At 38.3% G+C, this 10,087-nt stretch overlaps 2 pseudogenes; both read left to right on the top strand.

Moving 5' to 3' along the window:
• LOC102169062 lies at positions 1,081-3,008 on the top strand (annotated as a pseudogene).
• On the top strand, positions 7,611-9,289 carry LOC102169346 (annotated as a pseudogene).

The raw sequence follows: 10,087 nt of genomic DNA, 5'->3' as shown, positions 1-10,087 counted from the left end.
CAACAAAATAAGAACAAACAAAATTCAATCCTGTGTTAAAATAGTACTACACAGGGCTTCCCTGGTGACTCAATGGCAAAGAATCTGCCTGCCAGTACAGGAGACATGGGCTTGATCCCTGGTCCCAGAAGATCCCACATGTAGGCCCGTGCACCACAACTATTGAGCCTGTGTTTTAAGACCAGCAAGCTGCAATTACTGAGCTCATGTGCTGCAACTACTGAAACCCTCACACTCTGGAGCCCATGCCCCACAACAAGAGAAGGCATTGCAATAAAAGGCTGGGGCACCAAAACAAAGAGTGACCCTCACTAGCCACTGCTAGAGAAAAGCCCAAGCAGCATCAAAGACCCAACACAGCCAAAAATACATAAATAAAACTATTTTTTAAAAAAGAATATTGCATCATGATCAAGTGGGATTTACTCCTGGAACGCAAAGATGGTTTAACATATGCAAATCAATAAATGTGATACACAACATTAACAAAATAAAAATTGAAAATTGTATGATTATCTTAATAGATTCAGAAAAGGCCTTTGACAAAATTCAGCAACCTTTCACGATAAGGAAAAAAACTCTCAATAAATTAGATACAGATGGAATAGACTTCAACATAGTAAAGGCAGTATATTACAAATCAACAGCTAAAATCATGCTCAGTGTTGAAAACCTGAAAGCTTTTCCTCTTTGATTAGGTGCAAAACAAAGATACACACTCTAGCCATTTTAAGTCAACATAGTACCTGAAGTTTTCTGGCCAGAGCACTTAGATAAGGAAAAATTTAAAGGCATCTAAATTAGAAAAAAAGTAAAATTGTTTCTATTTGCAGACGACAATCTTATATATAGAAAACCCTAAAAACTCAACCAAAAAAACTGAAACTAATAAACAAATTTAGTAAAATTGAAAGGTGCAAAAATCAATATACAAAATATCAGTTGCATTTCCAAATATTAACAATGAACTCCTGGAAAAAGAAATTAAGAAAACAATCCCCTTTACAATAAAATTAAAAAGAATAAAATTCTTGCAAATAAAGTTAACCAAGGAGGTAAAAGGTCAGTATATTCAGGTCCATGAGACACTTGAGCCATGAACTGACACTCTGGATAAGTGGCCAGAACCCGCAGCTCCTCCCCTGGGGCAGAGCACACATTCAGCGCAGGGCATCCCTGGCTCATCAGGGACATGAGAATCCAGAATTGGGGGCTCTCTGGTGGACAAAATATTTTGAAACCCTGGATAAGAAGAAAAATTCTCAACAGCAGATGAAGGAATCTTTTGTCAGTGACCACAATGGAACAAGCATTCTGGAAATCATTGAGGACTTGGGCTTGCCTACACTTCTCATCCTGTGCAGAGGGCTCAGGATCATTTTCTCACAGCACTTATCTTTTTCTTCACACACTTGGAGAACATGATTCTTCATTGACTTTGCTTTCTTAATAGTTCCCCTGGTAACAATTTTGACCATTTTCTCTACATTTGTTCTCCTTGAGCATCTTGTAATTATCTTTGGGGCCGGGCTGTTCTATAAAATATGCTGCAAGAAAACTTGATATGTCAGAATGCTTGCCTCGAAAATTCCTGAAAGTCAGTCTGGATTCAGAATACATTCCAGGTATCTCTTGTTTTCATGTAATTGACAGTGCATTTACTGCTGTTGCCATTTTGGCTATAAACTTCCCATGTTTTCCTAGCTGCTGCTAATTAGTCACGTGAGTCGTGTCCGACTCTGTGCGACCCCAGAGACAGCAGCCCACCAAGCTCCCCTGTCCCTGGGATTCTCCAGGCAAGAACACTGGAGTGGGTTGCCGTTTCCTTCTCCAATGCTTGAAAGTGAAAAGTGAAAGTGAAGTCGTTCAGTCGTGTCTGATTTCTAACGACCCCATGAACTGCAGCCTACCAGGCTCCTCCGTCCATGGGACTTTCCAGGCAAGAGTACTGGAGTGGGGTGCCATCGCCTTCTCTGATGTTTTCCTAGAAGACTTCCTAAAATCGGGCTCTATGGGATAGGAGCAATGGATTTTGAAATAGGAGGATTTCTTTTGAGGACTGCAATGATTTCTCCAAAGATTAGAAGAAAATATACAAAGGGTCCAGATTTTATTTTACAAAGTCACTGTACTCTGGCCATTAGTCTTCCTAGGAATGAGATGATTAATTATTATAAGACCTGTAGGATCCCAGGAACATTTAACTGAGTATCGAGTTCAATGGAACCTTTCCTTTACCTTAATAGTTGTGAAATTCATAGCATCACAGGTTTTGATTACTTTTCCCCTAAATAAACCCTTGATTGTGGCCATCAGCATTACTGTATTATACCAACTAGCCTTGATTTTACCCCATTGGTAAGAGTAATTTTGTATGGCACAGGGGTTGGTGTACTAAATATCAACAGTGAAAAAATAACCTCTACCTTGTGGTATATCACAGTACTCATGGCTAGTGTTCAAACAGGGCCATATGAACTTAAAAAAAGAAATCATTTATCAAGGACTGGATAAAAGTAACATATAATCTGCTGACATCTATTGGCCTCTTCATATCACTTAACATAGTTCAGGTAAATGTAGAAGTAGCATCTTAAAGAATGGACAGCTTAGCCTTTTATATTTGGCTAATTGCTTCTTACCTGATCCTCCTTAGTAGTTTAATACTGGGTGATATAATTTTGAGTTTTGCCAAATTTCTAATTAAGGGTACAGTATTACCATGTTCTTGGAAATTAATTCCATCACATGCTGCAAATAAAAAGCATTCAGAATATCTACTCTCTGAAGCTGAAAGAAAACCCACTCTTTGTTTAATCACAGCAATGAACAGAACAAATTAATTTTTTCTTGCTGTCAAATGTAACAAAGACAAAATCAACCTGTTAGTACATACATTACACAGAAGTACATTGTGGGCTTTATTTGTGCTCAACCTCTGTATGTTTATCAACTGTTTAATTATATAGGTACTGCGTTTGCAAGACAAGACTATAAAATCTTGGTGATCAATAGGGGTAGGATATGTTTTGAACAATATTATTTTAATGAGGAAGAGAAAACATAAAATGTGAAGAAAATAGGACTTTTGAAACCCAACATTAACTATAATTTATTATAAAATTGTTTCATTGCTACTCTAACAGTAATGATGCTTAATATTTCAAATGTATCTCAACACTACGTAAAACAAACCAATACAGAAGAAACAAAACATTGTGACTTGTTAGGATATATAAATTCCAATATTTTAAAGAAACTGTTGTGTTTATAGTTGTGACACTAGAAGATTAAAGGAATGAGAAGGAGGAGTTTTACTTTCCATCTTATGTTACCTATTATGAGTCTATATTTTTACAGTATGAATCACTTTTACAATATTTACATTAAAAAAATCTCTATTATGAAATTGTAAAAAAAAATAAGACATTGGTAAAAGAAATTGAAGACAAAAATAAATGGGATGATAATCCATATTCATAGGTTGGAAGAATTAATAATGTTAAAATATCCATGCTACCCAAAATAATCATTCAGTTCAGTTCAGTTCAGTCTCTCAGTCATGTCCGACTCTTTGCGACCCCATGAATTGCAGTATGCCAGGCCTCTCTGTCCATCACCAACTCCCGGAGTTCACTCAGACTCACATCCATCAAGTCAGTGATGCCATCTAGCCATCTCATCCTCAGTCATCCCCTTCTCCTCCTGCCCTCAATCCCTCCCAGCATCAAAGTCTTTTCCAATGAGTCAACTCTTCACATGAGGTGGCCAAAGTACTGGAGTTTCAGCTTTACCATCATTCCTTCCAAAGAAATCCCAGGGCTGATCTTCAGAATGGACTGGTTGGATCTCCTTACAGGCCAAGGGACTCTCAAGAGTCTTTTCCAACACCCCAGTTCAAAAGCATCAATTCTTTGGCGCTCAGCCTTCTTCACAGTCCAACTCTCATATCCATACATGACCACAGGAAAAACCATAGCCTTGACTAGATGGACCTTAGTCGGCAAAGTAATGTCTCTGCCTTGGAATATGCTATCTAGGTTGGTCATAACTTTTCTTCCAAGGAGTAAGCGTCTCTTAATTTCATGGCTGCACTCACCATCTGCAGTGATTTTGGAGCCCCCCAAAATAAAGTCTGACACTGTTTCCACTGTTTCCCCATCTATTTCCCATGGAGTGATGGGACCGAATGCCATGATCTTCATTTTCTGAATGTTGAGCTTTAAGCCAACTTTTTCACTCTCCTCTTTCACTTTTGTCAAGAGGCTTTTGAGTTCCTCTTCACTTTCTTCCATAAGGGTGGTGTCATCTGCATATCTGAGGTTATTGATATTTCTCTCAGCAATCTTGATTCCAGCTTGTGTTTCTTCCAGTCCAGCATTTGTCATAATGTACTCTGCATATAAATTAAATAAGCAGGATGACAATATACAGCCTTGACATACTCCTTTTCCTATTTGGAACCAGTCTGTTGTTCCATGTCCAGTTCTAACTGTTGCTTCCTGACCTGCATACAGATTTCTCAAGAGGCAGGTTAGGTGGTCTGGTATTAGATCTTGTAAAATCCCTATCAAAATTTCATTGGAATTTTCATAGGAATACAACAAACAATCCTAAAATTTATATAAAGCCACAAAACACTTTGAGCAGTCAAAGCAAACTTGAGAAAGAACAAAGCTGGAGTCATCACACTTTCTGATTTCAAATTGCATTACAAAGTTTTAGTAATCAAAACAGTGTGGCACTGGCATAAAAATAGACACATGGATCAGTGGAATAGAATAGAAATCCCAGTAGTAATCTTATGCATATATGGTTAATTAATTTTTGATGAAGGCACCAATAATATACAATGGGGAAAGGATAGTCTCTTCAATAAATGGTGCTGGGATATCTACATGCAAAAGAGTGAAACTAGATTTCTGTATTACACTGCCCATAAAAATCAACTCAAAATTGATTACAGATTTGGATGTAAGACCTAAAACTGTTAAAACCACAGAATAAAACAGGGATAAGCACCTTAACATTGGTATTGGCAATAATTTATTTTAATATATTATTGCTGATAAAAATGTCAATAACTTCAGATATGTGGATGACATCACTCTAATGGAAGAAAGCGAGGAGGAAATAAAGAATCTCTTGATGAGAGTGAAAGAAGAGAGTGAAAAAAACTGGCTAAAAACTCAACATTCGAAAAACAAAGATCATGCCATCTGGTGCCATCACTTCAAGTCAGATAGATTGGGGGAAAAGTGGAAACAGTGACAGATTTTATTTTCTTGGGCTCCAAATCAATGAAGACAGTGTCTACAGCCATGAATTTAAAAGACTCTTTCTCCTTGAAAGGAATACTATGGCAAATCTAGACAGAGTATTAAAAAGCAGAGAGATCACTTTGCCAACAAAGGCCCATATTGTCAAAGCTATGGTTTTTCCAGTAGTCATGTATGCATGTGAGAGTTGGACCATTAAAGAAGGCTAAGCACTGTAGAATTGATGTCTGTGAATTGTGGTAGAGAAGACTCTTGAGAGTCACTTGGACACCAAGAAGATCAAACCAGTCAATTATAAAGGAAATTCATCTGGTATATTCATTGGAAGGACTGATGCTGAAGTTAAACCTCCAATACTTTGGCCACCTAATGTGAAGAGCTAACTCACTGAAAAAAATCTGATGCTGGGAAAGATTGAAAACAAAAGAAGAGGGAGGCAGAGGATGAGATAGCATCACCAACTCAATGGACATGAGCTGAGCAAACTCTGAGAGATAGTGAAGGACAGGGAAACCTGGTATGCTGCAGCTCATGGGGTTGCAAAGAGTTGGACACAGCTTAGTCACTGAACAACACCAATGGTACCAAAAGCAAAGGCAACAAAAGCAAAAATAAACAACTGGGACTACATCAACTAAAAAGCTGCTAAGTAGCAAATGAAGCCATCAACTAAACGAACATACAGCCTATGGAATGGGAGAAAATATTTGCAAAGGATATATTTAATAAGAAGTTATTATCCAAAATATACAAAGAACTCATACAACTCATAAGCAAAAATAATAATCAATTAAAAATAGGCAAAGAACCTGAATATACATTTTTCCAAAGAAAACAGGTATTTTAAAAGTTCCTCAACTTGAATTATCATCAAGAAAATGAAAATCTAAATTTTGTTTAACCACAGGACCTGCAGTAACCTTTAACCCCATGAAAGAACATGTCCTGATTTGCAGCCCATAGAGTCACATGTAAATTCCTGATATGACTTCTCCAGCAATGCCTGGGATCAGCAGTTCTCTTTGCTTGCTTCCCAGTGCCTTCCTCTTTGTTGATGTTCAGTCACTCAGTCATGTCTGACTCTTTGCCACCCGGTGGACTACAGCACGCCAGGCTTCCCTGTCCTTCACTGTTTCCTGGAATTTGCTCAAGCTCATGTCCATTGAGTCGGTGATGCCATCCAACCATCTCATCCTCTGTCACCTGCTTCTCCTACTGCCTTCAATCTTTCCCAGCATCAGGGTCGTTTCCAGTGAGTCAGCTCTTTGCTTCAGGTGACCAAAATATTTGAGATTCAACTTCAGCATCAGTCCTTCCAATGAATATTCAAGGTTTATTTCCTTTAAGATTGACTGGTTTGATCTCTTTGCAATCCAAGAGACTCTCAAGAGTCTTCTCCAACATCACAGTTCAAAAGTATCAACTCTTCAGCATTCAGCCTTTTTTATCACCCAGCTTTCACATCCGTACATGACTACTGGAAAAACCTTCCTCCAGTTTTCCACTTAATATGACCCTGGAGGGGCTTTCCAGACTCCCACTTTTTTGATTCTAATTGACCAGTCAGCCTTAACCTGGGAACCCCAAAGCATGCCACCCAAAGACCCTAATAAAGGCATGTACCCCACATCTGGCTCTCTGTATGCACCCTACCTTGACCTCCTGATGTGGTCCCTCTGCTGCTGCTGCTGCTGCTGCTGCTGCTGCTGCTGCTGCTGCTGCTGCTAAGTCGCTTCAGTCCTGTCTGACTCTGTGCGACCCCATAGATGGCAGCCCACCAGGCTCCCCCGTCCCTGGGATTCTCCAGGCAAGAACACTGGAGTGGATTGCCACTTCCTTCTCCGATGCATGAAAGTGGAAAGTGAAAATTGAAAGGGAAGTCACTCAGTCGTGTCCGACTCTTCGACCCCATGGACTGCAGCCTACCAGGCTCCTCCATCCATGAGATTTTCCAGGCAAGAGTACTGGAGTGGGTTGTCATTACCTTCTCTGTGTTCCCTCCAGGCTTGCCAAATACCTCCAGGACCTGTGAGTAGTAAACCTCTATTTCAATTCCTCTCCTGGTCTGTTGTTGAACATCAGCTCACCTTATGCTCCACTTAACAAGGGCAAACTTAAAAAAAAAATCATAACAAAATACATATAATGGAACATATTCAGCCTTTAAAAAGAAAGAAATCCTTCCATTTGTGACAGCATAGGTAAGCACAGAGAGCATTATGCTAAATCAGCCAGACAAAAACAAGACAAGTACTGAATGGTATCATTCATATGTGGAATATTTTTTTTAAGTCAAGTTCATAGTAAAAGTTATTAGCAACAGAGTATAAAATGGCGGTTACCAGTAACTATGGGATGGGGGAATGAGAAGTTGGTAAAAGGGTACAACCTTTGAATTATAAGATAAATAAATTCTAAGGATCTAAGGCAGTATATGATGACTAGAGTTGATAATACTGTATTGTATAATTGAAATTCACTAAGACAGTAGAACTTGGCTCTCTTACATAAAAAGATCAAAATGTGAGGTGATATACGTGTTAATCAACTCAGTTGTGGGAAGACTTTCACAATATGTATGTACATCAAATCATCATGTTTTGCACTTTAAACATATTATAATTTTGTCAAGCAAAGCTCAATGAACCTGAAAAAAGTTATTTGGGTCTGTATAAAATTCTACATCTAAAAATTAGGAAGTACATGAGCTCCTCAAGCATACAACGGGAAGGGAGGTGGGAGGGGGGTTCAGGATGGGGAACACGTGTATACCTGTGGTGGATTCATGTTGATATATGGCAAAACCAATACAATATTGTAAAGTAATTAACCTCCAATTAAAATTAATAAATTTATATTAAAAAAGAATCAAATATATAAATGGCTATGTTCTAAGTCATAAAGTTGCAATACTTTTCAATGAACAGGTAGCTTATAAACTCTGTTCACATTCTCTGACCATAGCATCACTAACCTAAAGTTAATAACAAAAAAAGTAAGTGCTTAAATTTCCATATACTTGGTTTACAAACCTACTTCTGGGGAATTTATTAGTCAAAAGAGAAAATATGCTGAAAATTTTTAAAAAAACTTAAGACCAAAGAACAATAAAAATATTGCACATCAAAACTTGTGAGATGTACAGTTTTACTGTCTGGTTTCTGAAGGTAGATTCTATGTAAATTAGATTAATATTTTTGTTTTGTTGCTCAAATCTTTTATATCTATGCTGATTTTTTTGGCTACTGTACTTACTAATAATTGTGAGAGATGTATTGAAACCTCCCTTGAAAGTCCATCAATTTTTGACTAAAGCGGTATTTCAAGAGAAATCTGTAGACTTTAAAATGTTTGTATTGGAACAAGGAAACACTGAAATTTTGTGAGCTAGATGACCTGTTTAAGACATTGCCAATTGCCTGGGCATGCTTTGGTTGTGGTAGCAGGAACTTGCAGGTTTGCAGATCCTGGACAGGAGGTTGACTGGGGGTCAGCCATGCGAACCCAGCTTGAGTGAAATTTCCTGGAAAAAAGGAATGACTATATGTAATGGTCTGAATTTTGGATGACAATGGCCTTCTTATTGTCAGCACAGAAAAGCAAAGATCCGAATTCCCAAGTCAGAGCCTGAATCCCAAAGGCAGAAAACAAGATAGTAGGGATTAGATACAATAGCAATGACCTGCTACCTTGGAGAGTAATCTGGGTACCAAATATCTTTACATGTGCCATTATGAGCTCAATGTCATCACAAACAAACATTTGCCTGATATGAAAGGCTATACTGTGTGTTGCCTTGTTCCCGTGTAATGAATGCATAGAATGTCATCCAGGACAATATAAAAGAAGCTATTTCCATGTCTGATAAATACCATGATAGTGATAAGACAACATCTGTGAGGTTCATATTTAACATGACTAGGTTCGCATTCAGGAAATTCACACTGAAGCACAACAAGAGTGTTACTGACTTTTCAATTAACAGCAGATGGAGCCAGAAATTTCTGTGAGTCACATCTCATTAAATCTCTAGTAAACTGGGATTACTCTCTGCTAAGAAACTCCTAATGCCTTTCTTCTTGAATTTACACATAACTTTTTAACAGTCAGCACAGCAAAAGTGCACATCTGAAAAATGTAAAGCCTCAAGTCTTCCTCTCTCTGCTGTCACATGAAATCTACATCTATTTAAACTATTGATTTAGTGTTTAAAATAAAGGTCTGTCATCTATGGATTGAATGAGGGTAACCCCCTCTTTTGTATCCTCGTTTCCTGGGATGCTGGTGGTTCTGCAGAAGGGCATCAGTTATCTGTCATTCGCTGCACATCAGCAATTGCTCTTCTGGAAGGACAATTAAATGATTGTTGTGTTCTTAGTGGGATGAGCAGATACACCTATGTGAACATCTGGCCCAAATGAAGATAATATGTAGTGTCCTTGGGGGAAAAAATAGGCCCAAAATGATAGCAGCATTGAAGAATTTGCTTTAGAGGGTTTAGGAAAACACACCTGCCCACACAAAAATCTAGATAAAAAACACATCTGTCCTGATTAGTGCTATGTCGTGGACATATATGTTACTATGCAGCAATTAGAAAAAACAAATTAGATGTGCATGTAGCAGTAGACGGAGAAGGCAATGGCAACCCACTCCAGTACTCTTGCCTGGAAAATCCCATGAATGGAGGAGCCTGGTAGGCTGTAGTCCATGGGATCATGAAGAGTCCGACACTTACTGAGTGACTTCACTTTCACTTTTCACTTTCATGCATTGGAGAAGGAAATGGCAACCCACTCCAGTGTTCT

This window comes from Capra hircus, chromosome 3 (assembly GCF_001704415.2).
Source record: "Capra hircus breed San Clemente chromosome 3, ASM170441v1, whole genome shotgun sequence".
In the NCBI taxonomy this organism is placed as follows: Eukaryota; Metazoa; Chordata; class Mammalia; order Artiodactyla; family Bovidae; genus Capra; species Capra hircus.
Note: the sequence above shows the minus strand (reverse complement) of the source record. Positions and strands in the feature narration are given on the sequence as shown.